The sequence below is a fragment of the Mesoplodon densirostris genome, chromosome 16, assembly GCF_025265405.1.
Source record: "Mesoplodon densirostris isolate mMesDen1 chromosome 16, mMesDen1 primary haplotype, whole genome shotgun sequence".
Classification (NCBI taxonomy): Eukaryota; Metazoa; Chordata; class Mammalia; order Artiodactyla; family Ziphiidae; genus Mesoplodon; species Mesoplodon densirostris.
In genome coordinates, this window is record NC_082676.1 from 13,848,056 (window position 1) to 13,872,225 (window position 24,170).

The following is a 24,170-nucleotide window of genomic DNA, read 5'->3' on the forward strand; positions in this document are numbered from 1 at the left end:
TTTTTAAATAAAAGTCATGCAGGGCATACAAAATACAGTCTGTCACAGTTTGTAAACATGGATAACACAAAGTGGAGATAAAGGAGATCACCTTCAAGTCCTGAAAAGTGATGAAACCAGCTGGGTAATTTGAACTTGGGACATTCCCACCAGTCCAAAAGGAATGTTCAACAAATTAACAATTTAAAATAATATAGGACTTCCCTGGTGGCGCAGTGGTTAAGAATCTGCCTGCCAATGCAGGGGACATGGATTCGAGCCCTGGTCTGGGAATATCCCACATGCCGCGAAGCAACTAAGCCCGTGGACCACAACTACTGAAGTCCGCGCACCTAGAGCCCGTGCTCCGCAACAAAAGAAGCCACCATAATGAGGCCCATGCACCACAACGAAGAGTAGCCCCTGCTCACCGCAACCAGAGAAAGCCCGCACACAGCAATGAAGACCCAATACAGCCATTAATTAATTAATCGATTAACTGATTAATCGATTAATTCATTAAATATAAATATCCTGTCAGAAGCTAATTAAATACTGAAGTTCAAAAAAGATAAATACCCACCAGATGGATGGATAAAGCAAGCAAGAAGGGTAAAACAAAAAAAAGCCCTGGGTATTTTCTTCCCCTCTAGGAAAGGGTGCACCATTTGAGTCACCAACAAAAAATAATTTTAAATGGGAGACAGGTAAGTGAGGGGCAGTTCTTCAAAATAAACTGCAATAAAAACATGAACATAAAGAACAGCAGACTTTGCACTTGAGGAGATGTGGAGCAGGCTCTAGTGCAACAAAAAAGTGAGCCAATAAAAACATTCAACATCACCTTATGATTTTCCAAAACTATCAATAAAGCAATAATCTAACTATTGCTAATTCTAGAGATATCTATAAAGACAAGAACCATAACTATGCCCTTAAATTAACAGCATTCATGCTGGAATTGGCAGGTCTGTTGAGAAAGGATGGAAGAAAAAAATGATATATTCACAAGTTCCGAGTAACAAATACATCACAGCCATGGCCAGTCCGCATGTAGCATATAGAAGACAACCAACCACAATCTAGCTGCATGATGTGAAGGGTCTGCTGCACTTTTGAAACTCAAAGGTGCGAAAATGGGGGTTGAGGATGGAAGGATATCACATTATAATGTGGATCACAAAGGGAAGAGAGGAAAATCTAGGTAATATATCAGTGCCATACAATTAAAGTTATAAAAGGAACTGATAAATCTAGTACCAGGTCTATTGATAAGCACAGTAGTCTCTAGCTTATAACTGATGTACATGCCAGAAGTAAGGTGGTTCTTGGACTACATCTTCCAATCCACAATAGTATAGCTAGTTGTTAGCATAATGGCTAAAGGGCAGAAGCTTCAGAGCCCACCAGATCTAGACTCAACCAACTCCCAGCTCTTTCACTTACTGGTTAGGTACTCCTGGGTTAAGTAAAGACATCTTTGAGCCTTAGATTTCTCATCTTAAAATGGCTATCACACCTCCTAAGGCTCTTGTGAACATTAAGTGAAAATGCTTAAATTACTTATTAGTACCTAGTATATAAATGCTCAATAAATAAAAACAATTATTAGCCAAACAAGACTATCTGACACATAATATGACAAGAATTACCAAGCACAGTGAAATTAAAAAATAAGAGAAAACACAATCATCGGTTTTAGTTTTTAAATGAATTCAATGTTTTATGACGTGAATTTTTTAATTTTTATTTTATTTATTTATTTTGGCTGCATCGGGTCTTAGTTGTGGCCCACGGGATCTTCATTGTGGAACACAGGATCTTTAGCTGTGGCACGTAGACTTCTTAGTTGCGGCACGCACGCAGGATCTAGTTCCCCGACCGGGGATCAAACCCAGGGCCCCTGCATTGGGAGCATGGAGTCTTACCCACTGGACCACCAGGGAAGTCCCTATAACTTGAATTTTTATATCCAATTTAATTAGAGGACAGTGAAGGGGGAAAAGGTAGGCAGAAGTCCTGTAAAGAAAATCCAAGGTTTTCTGGTCCTAATTTTAAATCAAGTTTCATTTCAGAAATGGTTTTTTTGTTTTTGCTTCTTTTGGGGGGGGCTAACGGGGGTCAGTGGGGTGGCATTAGTACCTAAGAACAAGAGGAGTGGTAAGGAAAAGGAAGTAGAGTCAGAATGTACCTAGTACCCTAATGACTGACCCGGGAAACAAGTCTGCTGCCTAACGTGAAAGGTTGGCAAGAGAGCCTACATTAATACTCAAACACTGTCATACTGCTGGTGAGAACTATCCAAAGGAGTGCTGACCCAGCCAATCTGTACCCCATAACCCCCAGGACCCAAAGGAACACAGTCTACAAAATTCTCCTCTCCCTGGAAGTATGCAGTTGGATTAGAGAGGTCCCCAAATAGTAAAAGATCAATGACTGGCCTGCCTACCAGGAACCTGCAAGGAGCAGATGGTCTAAAAAGTACTATAGGGCTTCCCTGGTGGCGCAGTGGTTGAGAGTCGGCCTGCCGATGCAGGGGACACGGGTTCGTGCCCCGGTCCAGGAAGATCCCACATGCCGTGGAGCGGCTAGGCCCGTGAGCCATGGCCACTGAGCCTGCACGTCCGGAGCCTGTGCTCCGCAACGGGAGAGGCCACAGCAGTGAGAGGCCCGCGTACCGTACCGCAAAAAAAAATAAAAAATAAATAAAATAAAAGTACTATATACCAGGATCCCATAAAGTATGGAACTGTTGGGGAACTGCAGTTAACTTGCCTAGAACCAAGATTCTGCAAAGGCAACAATCAAAGCATATTTCCTGGGACTGTACTTATTACCTTCATCAAAAATAAGTTTATCCTGGGAATTCCCTGGCGGTCCAGTGGTCAGGGCTCTGCGCTTTCACTGCCGAGGGTTCAGGTTCAGTCCCTGGTTGAGCAAGCCGCGCGGCACAGCCGAAAAACAACTTTATCCTTACTCCTTTTCGTAGTTTGGACTTTAGTCAATCACACACACAAAGTCAAATCAGACCGACATAAAAACTGAATGACACAACCCCAAAATATTAAATATCGCAGTGGAGGAGGGGGCAGGGTATGACATTAATTTTTCTATTATAAATAACAGAAAGATGACTGATGAGATCCACATTATCAAAACCTGCACCACTAGAAAGCTATGGGGGCTTGGGGGAGATCAAACTGAGCTTTGTTAATAGCTAGTCTGAGAAGATGTGCCTCGAGGCCAGAACAAAGAATCAAACTGGGGGAGGGGAGATGACAGAGAGGAAAATCCAAACTACATGATGCTGATGCTTGGAAACACCAACTGGACAAAAACAGGCCACTGAATATTATTGAACATGTTTTTCTTTTGCTGTTGAACATGGAAGGGGGCAAGGATTCTACTACTAATCATATTAAACTCATTGTTCTTTCCATGATGCTGCAGGCAGGACTCCCAGGTACTCCCTCTTCAGTTCCCTAAAATCATAGATAGAGATGGGGAATCACCATCTTTGGGAAAAGCCAGGTGTTGCCCACTCATCTTCAAAGCACTACAGAGTAAGTCTGTGCACCAACTAAATGTCTGATTACTTAAAGATTACATAATATTGGCATAAACTAAACTTAAAATTTTTTTGCAGTTGAGATTATTTACCAAGCAATAAATATATCCTTTGTCAAAACTGTAACACCAGATTTTACTTGATCAACTGCAACCAATTTATAGCTATAATGAAAGGGGAAAAAAGGATATAAGTTTAATACCATACGAAAATTTAAGGGCTTCCTTAGTGGCGCAGTGGTTAAGAATCCGCCTGCCAATGCAGGGGACACAGGTTCGAGCCCTGGTCTGGGAAGATCCCACATGCCGCAGAGCAACTAAGCCCGTGGGCCACAACTACGGAGCCTGTGCTCTAGAGCCCACAAGCCACAACTACTGAGCCTGCGAGCCACAACTACTGAAGCCTGCACGCCTAGAGCCCGTGCTCCGCAACGAGAAGCCACCACAATGAGAAAGAAGCCCATGCACCGCAATGAAGAGTAGCCCCTGCTCGCCACAACTAGAGAAAGCCCGCACGCAGCAACAAAGACCCAACATAGCCAAAAATAAATAAAAAAAACAAATAAATTTATTTTAAAAAAATAAATAAAACAAAGCAACAAAGACCCAACATAGCCAAAAATAAATAAATAAAACAAATTTATTTTAAAATAAATTTATTTTTTTAAAATAAATACATAAAACAAGTTTATTTTAAAAAATAATTTGTCTTTATAACAAGACAAATTAATTTATATAATTTAAAATTATATAAAAAGATGCTACTGTTTTGGAAGCTGTATAAACTTAACTCAATAAAAAGAATTTTCTCTTTAAGATTTATTATTTAACCCATAATTATGTGTTCAAGTAAATAAGGAAAAATGTATTTGGTACCCAGGAGAACATTGGTAATACACTGATGACAAACTGTCAAGAATACCATAATCTTTTTGACAAGGGGAGGAGGAATTATTTCAAATTACAGCATACAGAGGCCTAATAAAGTAAGGACAGGGTTAAAAAAAAAAATGACATGTATTATCACCTATCCTGTGATGTACACTAGAAAGGAGCAAGCTGTTTTGTCGTAATGTATTCTACACAGTCATTTAATAAGTTATAATAAATGTTTAGTTCTATGTGGAGCCAACCTGAAAATTTAAATGAGGCAGTTAAAAAAGAAGACTTGATTTCAGAAAACCTGGTTTTTGGAAGTTCAGATTTATAAAGTGATCTTGTGGGAGGCATCTAATTCACTTAAATGTTTGTTCGGCACCTATTAGATGTCAGGCGCTGCAAAGGCACTCAAAAGTATAAGCAAAATATGGTTCCTGCTGCTAATTAGGAAAGGAGAAGCAGCTACAAATAACCACTATAGTTTCCGAAATGAAAACTGTGTTCATTCAGTAAGCATCTGCTGAGCATCAACCTGCTACGCTGCACCGGAGACCAGGGATACAAGGAAGAACCAGAAGATGAAGACAGAGTCTGATGATAATATTAAAGGAGAGAAGAGAGAAGGGTGGCCCTGCCTTTTTCATAGGATTGCTGTGGTAACTATAAAGCACTATTTACAGGTGAATGAAAGACAAATCCAAAACCATTCACCTCAGCCAAGAAAAAATAAAGGGGGGAGAAAGAATTATTAACAAAATTTGAATGTACAGATAACTTCTGCAATTATTTTCCATAGTTAGAACCGAAATGCCATTTTAGTTTCTTTATAATGAAAGACAAAAGCAAAGAAGAAAAAAACTTTTGTAAAATGTTAGTTATTTGTGTTAAAATCGGGAGAGACAGAGGAAACATTAATGGGGTGTATAAAGGTTGCTGAATATGAAAGCTATTTTTAACTCAACACATTCAGGAAATCATGCCATACACTTTGCTTGCACTACGATACTATCCACTGATGAACAATGGCAGTAAATATAACCATTCTGCATTTTAAAAATTACCTTGAGATTAAGGAGAAAACTAAAAAACTCTGGTTGGCAGACCAGTTTATTAACAAGCCCCATATCTCTGGCTGAGCTGTAGTTAGTAATGACATGGTTGCTAAAACAGGCATGAAGCCAGCCGCTTGCTGGTGCTTGTTCCACCTCCCTCTCCCCCATCTCCTGGAAAAACTGCATGCAGTGCTGCACGATCACACAAAATAAATACAGGAAAAGGGGTGGGAGGGGTTGGGTGGAGAGGTGAGCTGAAGCTCTGGGCTCCACCAGTGGAAGGCGTTCCACAAGAATTGCTACAGGGTCAAAAGTTTACAGTGGTTTCAATTTCACCTTTTAGCAGCCAATCAGGAAACAGAGACTGCACGCTGACCCTCAGGCTGCAAATGAACATTAACTCATTGGCCACCAGGACTGCCTGTATTCCTTTTCTTGCAAGGCTTTCCTTTTTCCTTTTTTTTTTTGGGGGGGGGGGGTGGTGGTAGCAGAGGAGGAGGCAAAGAACATTTTAAGTTCAAGGTGATGATTTTATTGAAGACCATGTATTTTAAACTGGTATTTGAGGGGAGAAATGATCGAGTAATTTTCCTTGAAATTATCCTGTAGTATCTAAGAAACCCATCATTAATGCTGGTATCGAGACAAAGGGTGAACTTCGGCAAGTTAAAGAGATAAGATTTATCTCCACGAGGCTGCATTTCTAAGAACAATTTACAATATGATGAAAGATAATGCTGGTTATGTTTCCAGTAAATGCTTTAAAAATAACTCAGATATTGAAGACATTTAATCAAAGTATTTATCTAACCCCAATTTTTTATTTGCATAGATTCTCCACCTCCTCTCCTAATCATTAATATAAACGTGCAACATGCCTGTACTTTTCATACTGTACATCTACCAAAATGCAGGTACAGCTCCTAAGGTTTAAGCTTTCTTTTCCTGTATTTCTCTCCTCAAACAGTTCGGTAAACAGAAGTGACTCCTATGTACAATAAACTCAAGAGTGAACCCCTTGGCAACAGACTCAACTACTCTCCAATTCTTTTTTCTTAATGTAAATTTCTCCCAAATGCAGAAAACATCAGTAAACTAATCCATTACTCTTTCCAACATTTTATATTTAACATTGAGCAAGGTTAAAATGAAGATCTGTACTATACACACCTTAACTATCCTACATTTAAAAACTAGATTTCTGTGATGCGTTACATGATAAAAGTGAAAGAGCTGTATTAACTGCTCTATCACAATGACCAGTTAAATACTAATAAGCAATTGTGTGAATTTGTAGTTAGAATATTTCTCATTAATTCCATAGGTGGTCAAATTTTAGCAGTCTTGTTGACTTAATTTTAAGTTATATTTATAAGGCCCTGTAGGTGCTACCACTACCTAAGAAAATGATTCCATGTAGGGCGTTAGTTTTCTTACACAAACCAACAGAGTAAGACACCACAGTCATTTCTGAACACCCAAAGATAACCAATATACAAAAGTATCTTACCTAATATATAACTATTAAGGGCCCCAAAATAAATTCATAGGTATAAATTTTCCACAGCAATTTAATGTAGTTAAGATAGTAAATAAACTTGATCCTAATGTAGAGGTTTTTTTTTTAATTCAGCATTAAAACAATTTTCTAGTAACAACTCCCAAACCTTCATGATCTAAGTTTATGCATATTTGTCTATAAAGAGTCTTTACTTTTAAAATCTAGGTTTTTTTTAAACATGGTTTGCAGAAGCTTTTTTAATGTATTAAATTGGAGGAGTCTTCTGTACATCTTCTTTTTACAAGATGGCCTCATTCTGAAAGAAAATGGATGCGATAAAATTTTACATCAAGTCAGCATGTTAGCAAGAAGCTTTTTGTGTGTTCTGAATTTGATTAATACAAGCCAAGGTCACTTCCTGAAAGATGCCTACCATTGCAGCTGCAGGCAAACTAGGCTCCAGTGTAAAGCTGGGGGAAGGGAATGGGTGATGGCATTTATTAACACTGAGATGGGCTTCCATCTCCACCAGCAGCAATTTAAGGAGGGGGAACAAGAAGATCCCAGAATTCCTGGCATATAAAGATTAAAATATTTGCACTCCTTAATATTTAAAAACAGAAATTTAATCAATATATAATACTCATGTCAAAATTACATCAAAGATATCCTCAACACTACAATACATTAAAACATTTCACTTAATACTATACAAATCATCTAACACCAGACACTAAATTAAACTTAGCATTCAACACAAAACGACCTGTACTTGCTATGCAAAACGCCTACAAAGGCAGATACAGGCCCTTGAAGAAAATAGAATCAGAGATTCAAATTTCTCTTATCTAAAACTAACAGCGGCCTAAAAGTCATGAAAGCAGAAATCCAAAACACAAAAGTCTATATTGCAAAGTATTTGCAGAAGTTTTGTACTGTAATTCAATTTAATTTTCTTCATACCAGCATGAATACAAATATTATGTCTCTGTGCTCAAAAACAACAAGATATACATTATCAGCAACCAGAACCTTCTCCCTGAATAATTAATAATAGCAAAATTTAACTTACTATGTACAGCTAGGAAACTATATTAAGTACTTCACCTGTCCTCTGTGAAGTACATATACATTTCAATTAACTGGATAAAATATTATGCAGAGTCTGGAAATCTACACACTCCATATAATTTTCTGTATGTAACCTTGGACAAATTAGATTGATTTTGTGTGCCTCATTTTTCCTACCCACCAAACGGGAGATATGCCTGAACCAAGATTTTCCAGAGATATATCATCAGCAACGTGCTTTTAATGACTGTACAGTAAACACAAAACCTGGCCTTTTTTTTTTTTTAAATCATCAACATGTTCAAAGCCATTATGTTTCTATTTTCTACATAAATTGAGAATATAATTTTGTCCCTCTCTTATGCTCCCCACTCTTTCATTCTGATTGAAGTTTGGTTCAATTTCAACAACAACAAAAATAAACAGATATTACATGTGCAAGTTCAAACAAATTGATGCTGCTTTTTTTTTTTTTTTTTAAGTCTTACACCTTTCAGTGACTGGCAGGGAAATGCTATCATTTAATGGGCACAGAGCTTTATACCTAAAGGGCTTTTTAAAATCACCTTAGGAAAAGGAAGGCAACCAAGCAAAAAATACTGTGAAAAGTCCTGAATTCAGAGAATCTAGTAGCTGGGTACCGCCAAGTAAGGCATTCAGAAGAATTCAACAAGACCTAATCATATGCCTTTGAGATGGAACAAACTCTAAAAACAGACTAAGGGTAAAATTAGTTATTCAAACTCTTTCTCCCCAGGACATCTTGTGAAACACTGAGGGGGAATAAATTTTTCCTCAATTTCTCCTATCTTCTATATTCTTTCTTTCCATCACATGACTTATTCCTAAAATAACTCAGAACAAAGCGTAGAGTTAAACAGTAGGTAGCTAACTTCTTGCCACAGACCAACCAGGGTATGGAAGGTACAATTTTCCCTCGCATCTCCAACTAAATCATTCTTCTCCCCTGGTTTTATCCAAGTACCCAATGCAGTCCTCACTTGACAAATGAGACAAACTACATTGGGGATACAACAGTAGTTGCCTGGTCTTCCTCCCGTACTAATGCAGCTTCTGTGCCAAAAATAGAACCTAAAAGGAAATACTGACTATAAAATAAAAATAAACAAAATATTGGCCTGCATGTCTTCTTGCTCTGTCAGAGTGGTTCACAGACATAAGTTTGAGAATCACTCTTTAAGATTCACAGAGTAAGTGTTTAAAAAAAAAAAAGATTCAAATATTTTCTATGGCTTCAAACCAGATGGACCAGCTATCCCATAACTGAAAATTTCTGTTTAAAAAAAATACAAAGTAGTATGACACATAAAATGGTATTATTAATCAGTAATAATGCAGCTATGCCATATGCTTATTCTTTGAAAAGCACATTAGACTATAAGCCCCAAATGCACCTCTCAAGTGAAAAAGCCAGTATGTTGTCATTACATTCACTTCACAATGTTTGCTGAAATTATATCATATTCCACAGGACTGCTATTCCAGGTTCTGTGGGTACAATGGTAAACAAGACACAAGGCCCTCAGAGAAGTCCTTAAATTCAGAGAGCCTCATTCCTGGGCAAAGGAAGGTGCTCAGAGGAGTTCAAAAAGACCTAAGCAATGAGATAAAATAAACCCTAAAGATGGACAAAGGATAAAATCACAGAGCTAACATTTTACTGGATATTAACAATACACAAGATATTTCCAGAAGGTATTTCCAGAAAGTGATTAAGCCATAAAGGAAATAAATAGGGTGTGTGATATAAAAGAGGAGGGAGGGAGGTAGGAAGAGGGAAGTAATTTCAGGTCAGGGAAGGGCTCTCTGAAGATGCAACATTTAATCTGAGAGCTGAAAGGAACCAACCATGCAAACAGGGTTCCAGGCATATAGCATTGTATATAATAGCACTAACAGATAATGAAATTTATATATTTATGTACATAGGTAGATATATAATTTTTTTTTTTTTTTTTAGCCATGCCGCGAGGTCTGTGGGATCTTAGTTCCCCAATCAGGGATTGAACTCCAGTCCTCAGCAGTGAAAGCGCAGAGTACTAACCACTGGACCACCAGGGAATTCCCATGAAATTAATAATTATTAATGATAATAAAACAGATAATTGATTAAGTCTAACAGTCTCAACCTTCTTCCCACTTCTAGTCTGGGACCCACACTGTAGGCCAACAGGAACTTGAAAATTATGTGCTAGTAACCTGCTTCATTTTAAAACGTATGTTTAGGGCTTCCTTGGTGGTGCAGTGGTTAAGAATCCACCTGCCAATGCAGGGGACATGAGTTCGATCGCTGGTCCAGGAAGATCCCACATGCCACAGAGCAACTAAACCCATGCGCCACAACTACTGAGCCTGCACTCTAGAGCCCACGAGCCACAACTACTGAGCCCGAGTGCCACAACTACTGAAGCCCACGCGCCTAAAGCCTGTGCTCCGCAACAAGAGAAAAGCCACTGCAATGAGAAGCCCGTGCACTGCAAGGAAGAGCAGCCCCGGCTCGCTGCAACTAGAGAAAGACCACCGCTGCAACAAAGGCCCAACACAGACATAAATAAATAAATAAATAAAATTTTTAAAACATAAAAAATAAACAAAACTTACATTTAATAAAAATCCATGAGAGATCCATACTCTAAGCCAGTATACAACATAGCTTTCTAGAAAGTATTATTCGTAATAGGTGGGACAAGGAAGTATTACTAAAAATAACACTTAATAGATTTAGAGGAAAAAAACAGATTCAAATTCCAGCTCTCCTAATAATAACGTTACCACCACCACCCATTACTTCCTCTATAAATTACAGAGAGCATCTCTTGCCCTACCTATCTCAAAGAGCAGTTATGAATGACTGAGATCCTCACTGCCACCCACACTGTCAGAAAAAGCCATGTCTCTTAGTGGAAAAAAAACATACAGCCCATCCACTCATTAAGGGAGACTGCCAGGGCCTCACACTGGAGTGTATTTGTTATTTAAACCCAGATTATTAGAATATTGTGGATATCTGGCTTCCCAACTTTACAGCAGATTAGAAGGGAGAGACTATTAGAAGCAACAAAGTAGTAACAACAAGAAAGGAGAGCTAACTGGCAGGCAAAAGATAGTGAAGGAAAATAGGTGAAAAAAACTTTTTTTAATTTAAGAATAGCAAATACAAAAACTCTTAAAATTAAAGTGGCCTAGACTCAGTCATTCAACCTTATGAGAAACACTCCTGTTTAATTCAGGAGGTAGAAGAGGTGTCACTCACAGCAAAAAATAATAATAAAACTCCTAATGTCCTGAATCATTAAGAAAAGATTAAATACACTTAGCACACTGCTTGAAAGGGGGAAGTTTGAATACGTTTAAGGATTTCAATTTCCGAGGGTTAATTTTTTTTTTTTAAACAAGCTCTGTGCTATAATGGTTGTTTTTGGCTATGCACAGCAACCATCTGGGCTTCTCTGCACCGTTCTGTTCTATTCCCAGCCACTCCCCATTGTGGTGCTTAGAAGCAATGGAAGTATTCACAAGGCAAGCAGCAAAGGTTAGAAAACCTGGGACTTAGATGATCAACAGTTTAGGCAAGAAAGGGCTTCCACTAAGTACAACACAAAATTCAGAAGACAAAAGAAATCAGTATTTTTTTTTTTTTTTTTGGCCACACCATGCGCCATGCGGGATCTTAGTTCCCCAACCAGGGATCGAACCCATGCCCCCTGCATTGGGAGCGCCGAGTCTTAACCACTGGACCACCAGGGAAGTTCCAAGAAATCAATACTTTTAAACATATTAAAAATTATAACAAAAAAAAAACAAAGTTAAACATTAACTGGATAAATTTGGTACAATTTGAACACCAAGATAATAATGGTAAAGAATTATAATCTACTGAATAAACTAAAATTTCATAAATTCACAATAAATATAAAAATATATACACAAAGGGAAAGCTCTCCTTTACAGCAGAGAGCCAACAAATATAGAAGGAATGATCAAACTGGAAAATCACCATTTGGAAAAGTCATAATCATCATTCATTCAAGAGGCAACAATCATCAGTGGAAGCTACAACTAGTGCTATAAGTTTACGGAGTAATATAGGGTATTTCCATAATTACAGACTCAAAACCTCTAAACCCCACAGCAAACTTTACGGTTATCTCCCAAAAACAACCTTACAATGGAAAAAGTAGCAGACAGCACTGCAACCAAATGGTCGATGTTAGCATCATCAAAGATGGGACTGATCTGGTTAGATGGACTGAGAGCACATCATGTCCATGGTATTCCTCCCTGAAAAGTGCAGAACTTGAATCTAAACATGAGCAAACGCCACACAAGCACAAACTGAGACTTTCCTAACATAACAGAAGAATCAATGTCATGAAACAAAAAAGCAAGCAGAAACTGTCCCAGATTAAGGAGACTAAAGAGACAAAAATGAATGCAGTGCATGCAATCTTCGAGTTCCCTTCCCTCTAGAAGACATTATTGAGACAACTGGTGAGATCTGGATAAGATCTACAGATTGTGTCAAAAATAATTTCATGGGGCTTCCCTGGTGGCGCAGTGGTTGAGAGTCCGCCTGCCGATGCAGGGGACACGGGTTCGTGCCCCGGTCTGGGAAGATCCCACATGCCGCGGAGCGGCTGGGCCCGTGAGCCATGGCTGCGGAGACTGTGCATCCGGAGCCTGTGCTCCGCAACGGGAGAGGCCACAACAGTGAGAGGCCCGTGTACCACAAAAAATAAATAAATAAATAATAATTTCATGATTTTTATAATCATAGTGTGATAATATTTAAAAAGTCCTTGTTTTTAGAAAATGAAATATTTAGGAGTAAAGGAGAATCATGTCTACAACTTCCTCTCAAACGGTTCAGAAAAAAATACTTTTTTTCATTTTAAATGATAGGAGAAAGCAAATATGGTAAAATGTTAACATTTGAAAAATGTGAGTGAAATGTACCCTGGGAGTCTTCATATTAATCTTGCAACTTTTCTGGTAAGCCCCAAATTGAGAAGAAATAAAAAATAAAAGATGCAGGGGGCACAAGTTCAATCCCTGGTTGGGGAAATAAGATCCTGCATGCTGCGCAGAGCAGCCAGAAAATAATAATAATAAATAAATAAATAAATATTAAAATTTTAAAAAATAAAAGATAAATAACAGACTGGGAGAAAATACCTGCAGTGCATAAACAGACAAGGAATGAAAACCCAGAATACACAGGAGCTCTCACAAATCAGTAAGAAAAGACAACACATGAGGAAAAATGGGCAAAAAATCAAAATAGGCAGTTCAGGGCTTTCCCTGGTGGCGCAGTGGTTGAGAGTCTGTCAGCCGACGCAGGGGACACGGGTTCGTGCCCTGGTCTAGGAGGATCCCACGTGCCGCGGAGCGGCTGGGCCCGTGAGCCATGGCTGCTGAGCCTGAGCGTCCGGAGCCTGTGCTCCGCAACGGGAGAGGCCACAGCTGTGAGAGGCCTGCGTATCGCAAAAAAGGGAAAAAAAGGTAGTTCACTGTAGTACAAATGGCCAATAAACACATTAAAACATGCACAACTCTTCCAAGGATTAGGGAAATGTATAATAAAAACAATGAAAGAAAATTATACCAGTTGGCAAAAATTAGTAATTTTAAGCAAGTATCCTTTAGGCTCAACAAGCCCACAGCACAAGTACATCAAGATACAAAAGATATGTACAAGGATATTCAATATAACACCCTATAAAAGAGCAAAAAAAGGGAGGAGGAAACAAATAATGAGCATCAATAGGGGAATATAAACTCTAATTAGATGCAAGCTCCTTGAAGTAAAAGACTAGCACATTTTTTCATTGATATTTGTCCCCAGTAACTGACACATGACAAGTACTCTATATATATTTGCAAATTAAAAGATAAATGGTTAAAGAAAGGACACTCAAAATGGTGTATTATATAGCCATTGAAACAAACAGTAGATCTAAAAAATAATCACCTAAAAAGATGCCCATAGAACAACTAAAAAAAACTTGCAGGCAACATGTAACATGATTGTAAAGTATGAGAACATGTCTACATAGATACATCTGCTTATTCTTGGGGGAAAAGTAGAGAAAGGTACACAGAATTTGATGAGTGATTAAACTGCGAGAATACTTTAACTGCTGTACTTTCATTATGGAACAGAAGTTCTTGTGCCACAGGCCCAGTAGCTGTGGCGCACCGGCTTAGCTGCTCCATGGTATGTGGGAACTTCCCCGACCAGGGCTCAAACCCGTGTCCCCTGAACTGGCAGGCGGATTCCTAACCACTGTGCCACCAGGGAAGTCCCAGGGGAGAAGTTTTTAATAGGCAAAATTTGGGGTGAGAGCTGCAGGGTGTGTGACTTTCTTCTGATTGGTTGGTGGTGAGGTAACGGGGCAGTGTTCCAGGAATCTTGTGCTCAGCCAGAAGTTACCATCCTCCACCTGGGTGGGGGACTTAGTTCCTGCAGAAGATTTTATGTATATTCCTTCAGGAGGAACCAGGACCCAGCCCCAAGGCTGTACTATTGTTTCTTGACTGCTCCTCCTTTCTTTCTGCATTCCCTCCCTTCCCTGATTAACAACTGTTTGATTCTACCCTTTGGAACTCAGGGAAGGTCAAGGAGGCTAAATGAAGCCTATTTCCTACAAACAAGGAACAGGGGACAAGGAAAGGATTTGTACCAGGGAGGGCCCCAAGGGTCCTGCTCATTTCATTTTGAGAGGTGGGATTATGACTAACTTTGTGTTATCACTATGTTTAAGTAAAAACTATTTTTTTAATATTTATTTATGTATTTATTTGGCTGCACTGGGTCTTTAGTTGCAGCAAATGGGATCTTCGTCCCCTCGTGCAGGGATCTTCATTGCAGCATTCGGAAACTTTTCTTTTTATAAGTTGCAGCATGCAGGGTCTTCAGTTGTGGCATGCAAACTCTTAGTTGCAGCATGCCAACTCTTAGTTGCGGCATGTGGAATCTAGTTCCCCGACCAAGGCTTGAACCCGGGCCCCCGGCATTGGGAGCACAGAGTCTTAACCACTGACTACCAGGGAAGTCCCAACACTGAATTTAAAGAAGATGCCATTTTAAAAAATTAAGCTCTACAAAATGTTAAACTTCCTAATGTAATACAAAATGAACAGATTAGGAAAACAATTATGTAACATACACCAAGAGTCTTAAAAATCTTTGATCCAGATTCTACTTCCAGGAGTCTATCCAAAGGAAGTAACAGAAATGCAGACAAAGCTTATGTACCAAATGTTCACACTAGCATTACTTTTAACAATTATAAAACAGAAGTAGCCTTTAAAATATCATTTAAAGCTCTGTACAATTACACATAAAAGGAAGATGCAGAAATATATAGAAAATATACACACAGGAGAGAGAAGAAAAATTCAGGAAATGGACCAAAATATTATCCCCAAGATCACTAGGTACCTTTTCCCACTTTGAAATGACCCACAAATTTCCAAAACTGGCTTGTTTGGCTTTTATAACCACACAACAATATGGAGCATGTGACAGGGTTATAATTTATTTATGTATAAACATTCCTAAACCTTATTTTACATTTGAAATACAAAGTACTAACTCCTTACCTAAGTCAGATATCAAGCCCACTTCCTCAATTGCCAATTTAAGCCAAAAATATATATATATATATATCAAGACAAGTCACAAATTGGGAGAAAATATTTGCAAAACGTTTATCTGATAAAGGACTTGTATCCAAAATATGCAAAGGACTCTTAAATAACAAAAATAAGAAAGAACATAAGCAAACAACCCAATTTTACAATGGCAAAATATTGGGGCTCCCCTGGTGGTCCAGTGGTAAAGAATCTTCCTTCCAATGTAGGAGACATGGTTTTGATCCCTGGTCGGGGAACTAAGGTCCCACATACCGCAGGGCAACTAAACCCACACGCTGCAACTACTGATCTTGCGCACCACAACTACTGAGCTCACGCACCTCAACAAGAGAGCTCTCACGCCGCAAACTACAGAGCCCACGTGCCCTGGAGCCCGCATGCACCGCAACGAGAGAAAACCCTCACACTACAACTAGAGAGAAGCCCAAGCAACGCAACAAAGAGACTGCGCACTGCAACGAAAGATCCCACATGCCTCAACGAAGATCCTGAGTGCCGCAACTAAGACCTGATGCAACCCCAAAAAATAAATTAAATAAATAAATGTTTTAAAATTTTAAAAATAAAAAAATAAATAAAACGGCAAAATATCTAAATACCTCACCAAAGAAGATATACAGATGACAAATAAGCACATGAAAAGATGCTCAATATCATCTCTTTGAGGAATTACAAATTAAAACAAAAATGAAACCACCGCACATCTATTAGAACGGCTAAAATCTAAAAAACTGACAATAACAAACGCTGACAAGAATACGAAGCAACAGGAACTCTCATTGCTGGGGGAATGCAAAATGGTACAGCCACCTTAGAAAACTGTTTGGCAGGGCTTCCCTGGTGGTGCAGTGGTTGAGAGTCCGCCTGTCGACGCAGGGGACACGGGTTCATGCCCCGGTCTGGGAAGATCCCACATGCCACGGAGCAGCTGGGCCCGTGAGCCATGGCCGCTGAGCCTGCGCGTCCGGAACCTGTGCTCCACAACGGGAGAGGCCACAGCAGTGAGAGGCCCGCGTACCTCAAAAAAAACAAAAAAAAACACAAAAAAAAAACACAACTGTTTGGCAGTTTCTTACAAAGCTAAACATTATCTTACCATATGATGCAACAATCACATTCCTATTTAAATGCCCAGCTGACTCAAAAATATGTCCATACGAAAACCTATACACAAATGTTTATAACAGCAGCTCTATTTATAACTGCCCAAAACTGGAAGCAACCAAGATGTCCTTCAACAGATGAATGGATAAACTGTCGTATGTCCACATGATGGATTATTCAGAAATAAAAACAAATGGTCAAGCCAAGAAAGACATGGAGGAACCATAAATGCACAATGATAAGTAAAATAAGCCAGTCTGAAAAGGCTTCATACTATATGATTCCAACTATATGATCTTCTGCAAAAGCCAAAACTAAACAACAGTAAACAGGCCAGCAATTCAGGAGAAGAGGAGAATGAATAGGTGAAGCATGGGTAGCTTTCAGAGAGGTAAAACTATTCTGTATGATGATACTGTAATAGTAGATACATGACACTATGCCTTTGTCAAAACCTACAGAACTATAAACACAAAGAGTAAATCTTAATATAAACTATGGATTCTATTTAATAATATAGTATTAATATTGGTACATTAATTATAACAAATGTACCATGTACTACACTAATGCAAAATGCTAACAGGGGAAACAGGGTGGGGGCAGGGAGGGGTGTGGTAGAGACGCATATGGGGACTGTACTATCTGCTCCATTTTTCTATAAATCTAAAACTATTCAAAAAAATAGTCTATTTTTTTAAATCATGAGAACTACAAAGAAACATGCTACTTTATCAAGTGGATATCTAACACCAATTAAGCAACCAAGTTTTGTAATATGTCTTTTTATAATTGAGTTGTATAAAACTTTCAAAAATAAGGCTGCAGAATTTCTTTACCATACCCCCATTTCTATAATGCTACCCAATGCTCCCAAAAGGAAAAGTAAAATGAAAAATTTTCAGTGAAGACAATGCAATGTCTGGTTCATTAATCCAAACATGTTAAATTGTTTAAACAATAGCTTAAATAATAAATTTAAACTTGCTTCAATAATAAATTTAAACTTTGTTCAACAGGGAAGATTTTTCTTTTCTTTTCTTTTAATATTTATTTATTTATTTTGGCTGTGCCGGGTCTTAGTCACAGCATTCAGGCTTCTTAGTTGCAGCATGGATGTGGGATCTAGTTCCCCGACCAGGGATCAAACCCTGGCCCCCTACATTGGGAGTCTTACCCACTGGACCACCAAGGAAGTCCCAGGAAGACTTTTCTTTAAAATTCTCATACAACTGTCCTAAGTCTTTGCAATATCATCTGCATTTTTTAAAAAGATTTTTAAAATATTCCCCACCAATTCAAAAACATTTATCAAATGCCTACTACATACCAAGCTGAATATACTGTGATAACCGTTTTTGCCTTGTCAAGGAAATTTACCTGATTTTTCCAATGAAAATTTCCTCCAATAAACATTTTTTGAGGACTATTAATTAAGTAGTGGGAAAATACAATATTCAGATGTTACCAAAACATGCTGCAGAATTATAGATTGTTAATGATTCACACAAAAACGTCGGAGCTATCTTACCAAGAAGAAATTTAACTTACTAAATACAATAAGCACATCCATGCAGTTAAAATGAATCAGAAAAAGGAATTCCCTGGCGGTCCGGTGATTAGGACTCAGTGCTTTCACTGCCAGGGTCCAGATTCGATCCCTGGTCGGGGAACTACTAAGATCCCACAGCAGCACAGCCAAAAAAAAAAAAAAAAAAAAAAACAGGAATCAGAGAAGAAACTATTTCAGACCATTTTCACAGGCAGCTCTCCTCACCCTCATCGATAACCTGAAGCAGCTGGGTAGATTCACACAAGAGGACAGCAATACTGACCTTGACAATTCCTAATAATGACAAAGTCTGTCAGTACCAAGTGAGCACTTAAGGTTTTGCTGTTTATTACACAAATATCTTTTCAGACACGCATAAACAGGAAACTCCACTTTATCACAAGTCTTGGGGAATATAAAAGTTTGCACAAAGGCAGTGCTTTCAAGCACTGTAGTGGGAAAGTATGTTCAGGCTTTCAAAATAAAGACATTAATTAGAACTTAAAACTTCCATTACCAAGAGACTTGTAGAATACAAGCAGAAAATATAGCAATAACACTTGTATTTTTACCGTACTATAAATTAATTATAATAATAATATACATCAACTTACGAGCAAAGTATCTCATTTTGCAGGTAAGAAAGGACTCCAGAAGCTGTGATTTGTCCATTCTGTTGAAGCACACCCTCAAGTATGCTAAGAAACTGTCTGTGTTAAGTGGGAATTCCTAACATAATAAAAATATTCTAAGTAGATTTAATCAGCTTAAGCTAATCTGCTGATATCTAGCTATATTAGAGCCATTAAATTAGATTCATTCAGGTTAAAACCCAGCAAAAACTCAAATCTGTAAGTCCTATACAGGCATACCTCAGAGATATTTCAGGTTAACTTCCAGACCATCATTATAAAGCAAAGTCACATGAATTTTTTGGTTTCCCAGTGCACGTAACAGTTATGTTTACACTATACTGTAGTCTATTAAGTAGGCAATAGCATTGTATCTAAAAAACAATGTACATGCCTTAATTTAAAAATATTTTATTGCTGGGATAATTTTAAAATATTTTATTGCTGGGAATTCCCTGGAGGTCCAGTGGTTAGGACTTGAGCTTTCACTGTCAAGGTCGCGGGTTCAATCCCTCATCCGGGAGCTAAGACCGCACAAGCAGTGAACTAAAGTAAGCAAATAAATAAATATTTTATTGCTAAAAACTGCTAACCGTCATATGAGCCTTCAGCGAATGGTAATTTTTTCTTTGCTGGTGGAGGGTCCTGCCTCCATATTGGTGGCTGCTGGCCGATCAGAGTGGTGGCTGCTGAAGGCTGGGGTGGGCGTGACAATTTCTTAAAATACAACAACAATGAAATTTGCCTTGTCAATCAACTCTTCCTTTCACAAACGATTTCTCTGTAGCATACAATGCAGTTTGACAGCATTTTACTCATAGTAGAACTTCCCTCAAAATTGGAGTCAAGGGCTTCCCTGGTGGCGCAGTGGTTGAGAGTCCGCCTGCCGATGCAGGGGACACGGGTTCGTGCACCAGTCCGGGAAGATCCCACATGCCACGGAGCGGCTGGGCCCGTGAACCATGGCCGCTGAGCCTGCGCGTCCGGAGCCTGTGCTCCGCAACGGGAGAGGCCACAACAGTGAGAGGCCCGCGTACCACAAAAAAAAAAAAAAAAATTGGAGTCAATCTTCTCAAACGTTGCTGCTGCTTTATCAACTAAGTTTATGTAATATTCTAAATCCTTTGTTGTCATTTCAGTCAAATTTTCCACACTATCTGGGTATGGTTTGTGGTGCCCCAAAGCAATTACAATAGGAACAAAGATCACTGATCATAGAGCACCATCAAACATATACCAATTAAGTCTGAAATATTTCAAGATTACCAAAATGTGACAGAGACACACAGACTTTCTTGATGCAAGGCAGCCACAAAACTTCAATTTCTTTAAAAAAAAAAAAAAAAAAGGCAGTATCTGTGAAACACAATAAAACAAAGTATGGCCATACTAACATTTTAATTAGAAAAAGCTATTAAAAAACTATAAACAACTTTCTAATCACATTCTTCTTTCTTATCAAATATCAATGAAAAGAAAAAGCAAAGTAATATTCAAAAATAAAACAACCTCAAGTCCAATGATACTGAACAAGTACAATTACTTAGCATCTAACATAGCCCCTAACCCAGAATAGGCCAAATTGAACTTGCATTCTTTCAAATCACCTAATATTTGTTTATACTTTTTTTTTTTTTTTTTTGTGCGGTACGTGGGCCTCTCACTGTTGCGGCCTCTCCCGTTGCGGAGCACAGGCTCTGGACGCACAGGCTCAGCGGCCATGGCTCACGGGCCCAGCCGCTCCGCGGCATGTGGGATCTTGCCGGACCAGGGCACAAACCCACGTCCCCTGCATCGGCAGGTGGACTCTCAACCACTGCGCCACCAGGGGAGCCCTGTTTATCCTTATATTAAAAATAGTTTTTGCAATATCTAATGTAATCTGTCTAAAATCTTTTTAGCAACCACATCATTTACCAAAAAGCTTAATCATTTTTTTTTAACTAGAACTATTCTGCTAGATGTCATCTTACAGTTCATATTCATTAAAAAATATGGGATACATTACTTGCCCAAAAATAATTTATTCAGTGTTTCCCTAGATGCCTTAGATTGAAAACTAGATTAAGAAAATCTGGGTAGCACCACATATTAACTGATCTCTATTGTATGAAAGACTGTGTTTTGTATACAAGTAATCCCAAACAACTTTTACCCCTGTTGTCACTCCAATTATTTTCATTCATCATTTTGAACCTAGAGAAACAAATTGTTTAAATTATTTTAAACTAGATCCTACCATAAAGAGACAGAACAGAACAAACATTTACTAGACTCCTGCGGGTGCACAGTATTTCACTGTCCATGGATAAGAAAACTAAAGTTTGGGTAGGTAGAATAACTTGGTCAAGGTCTCACAACTGATGGAACAGGGATTAATTAGAACTCAGCATCACCTGAATTCCAAGTTCATGCTTTTTATACTACCCTTCCCCCCACATTTTAACTGTACTAATCACTGTGATTGTATAAATCTCAACTATAAAATTACCCAACAGCAACTACTTTGCAATTGGGTGGTGGGGGGGAGCCCACAGGTAGAAAATAGATACCCAAGAACTACCTAAAACTGAACTTTTCCAATATGTAACCAAGGGATATTAGAAGTATAGTCTCATCCCCTCTGTTTCAGAGTAAGGAATCTTAGATCTAGAAAACCATTAGTTGGTGACAAGATCCTGCCAGAATCAGAAACTCCATCTCCCCACTCAACACTTGAAGTACTTCCCTTATCACTCCATTTGTCATAGAGCAGTGATTGTTCAATTGTGGTCCCCAGACCAGTCCCATCACCAACACCAGGGAACTTAGAATGCAAATTCTTGAACTCTAAGCCAAAACTGCAAACTCTGAAGGTGGGACCTGGCAATCTGTGATTTAAGCATTCAAGTGATTCTGGTATGCTCTAAAGTTTGAGAACCACTGCTATGGAGGAAACCTGACCGTTTAAAACAGACCACCCTAGGGCATAAGCTCCTGCACACAGGAGTTAATCAACTCCTAAAAAGAGAAAACAGACTGAGTTAATCCTCCCTTCCTATTGTCTAGTCCAGAACAGTGCTTCTCAAACTTTAGGAAGCAGAACCACCTGTAGAGAGAGGAGTTGTTTAACAAATTCCCAGGCCCCACCCCCAGAGATTACAACTCAGTAGGCCTGGGATACAGAGAGGCCTTCTAACAGCACCCAGGTGATACAAATACCGCAGAAAAGCAGACTACACTTTTGAGAAACAGAGGACTAGAGCAAATCCTCTTTGAGATTTCACATAGCCCAATGTGAAGAACATTTCCATCCTTCCTTTCTCATCCTTCCTGCTTGCCCTCTAAGATTCTTAATCTGCTCCAAGATTATTTTTGAAAGTCACAACCAATTTTGTATATTCAATCCCATTTCTCAAAATACACCAACAAGGGCTTCCCTGGTGGCGCAGTGGTTGAGAGTCCGCCTGCCGATGCAGGGGACACGAGTTTGTGCCCCAGTCCGGGAAGATCCCACGTGCCGCGGAGCGCCTAGGCCCGTGAGCCATGGCCGCTGAGCCTGCGCGTCCGGAGCCTGTGCTCCGCAACGGGAGAGGCCACAACAGTGAGAGGCCCGCGTACCGAAAAAAAAAAACAACAACACACATACCAACAAGGTTAAGTTAGAGTTAAGATTTAATTTATTCTCCTTAGAACAAAATAATACCAAAAAAGCCTTCAAAAGGGCTTATATGGAAGTTTAATGTGATTCAATTAAATATGTTATGTGGCCACGACAAAAGAGTATCCTATGAGATACCACAAAGAACACCTGAATTGAGATCTCAGTTCTATCAGGAGGTCTGCCACTTGTGTGACCTTAGAGGGAAATATAAGGAAATGATGACGCATTGTCCTTTTTTTTTTTAATATTTTATTTATTTGGCTGCGTTGGGTCTTAGTTGCAGCACACGGGATGTTTCATTGTGGCACTCGGGCTTCTCTAATTATGGCACGCGGGCTTCTCTCCCTAGCTGTGGCTTGCAGGCTCAGTAGCTGCGGCGCGCAGGCTTAGTTGCCCCGCGGCATGTGGGATCTTAGTTCCCCAGATAGAATCCCGTCCCCTGCGTTAGAAGGCGAATTCTTAACCACTGGACCACCAGGGAAATCCCACAAGTTGTCTTTCAATAGCTTTTTATATAAACTTATGTGAAAATTCCACTACTACACTCCATAATGGCAATACTCAGACATCCAAAAACATGTAGAATTGAGAAAAGGTGTATGTTAGACTTACAAATTCTGATCATCACCAAAATTATCTATTTTATTCATTTATTATTCAAAAAACAGTTACTAAATGCCTACTATAAGCAAACCAGGAACTCAGAGACACAAGATGCTCTTAAGAGTTCATGTCCTGCACCTCTCTCATTCCCTGGTATCATTATAGTTTTTAACATCTCTCAAATCTATCCATTTCTTTTTAACCCCATTCCTACTACCCTTTAGTGTCCAGATAGTATATTTTCCCTGGATTACTCCAAAAGTCTACCTTTATTCTAAAGACTTCTCCTTGTATGTAATGATCCAGCCACACTAAATAACTTACCGTTTCCCAGAGGACAACCCAACTGCTCCAAGTCTTTTTGCCCAAGCTGCTCCCAGTTAGAACGCTATTCTACTGACCCATCACCCACCTTCAATTTATACGTTATAACAACTCCCCCTGAAAGCTTACTCAGATGCTTCAACTTTGTCTCTTTCAGTTCTCTCCCAATCCCAAATTAGGTTATACACTCCCCTGCAAAAAGCTTGATAACTGTAACTTTGAACATCCCTATCGTGCTTATCACCTGGTAACTGCCGCTCTTCTTGCTCTTCTCCCTTCTGAAGGCAGAGCCCGAATCTCTGTATTGTTTCAGCCACAGCACCTAACACACAGCAGGTACACCAAATTTTGTTCATGAGTGAGGGGAGGAAAGAGACATTCAAAGTGACTATGTACAGGATGCTCAGAGATCTTGGAGGAATCATTCCCGATAAAGAGGTCAAAACACTCAGAAGTTGCTTACCAACAAATAAGAAGGTTTTACAGGGGTTCCCTGGTGGCCTAGTGGTTAGGATTCCGGACTTTCACTACCGTGGCCTGGGTTCAATCCCTGGTCAGGGAATATCCATCCACAAGCCGCAAG

The 24,170-nt window shown here is 39.1% G+C and overlaps 1 protein-coding gene across 5 annotated transcripts in view; it reads right to left on the minus strand.

The window, feature by feature from the left end:
• Positions 1-24,170, minus strand: part of NCOA3 (nuclear receptor coactivator 3) — a 123,808-nt gene that overhangs the window by 59,419 nt on the left and 40,219 nt on the right. The window lies entirely within an intron of this gene.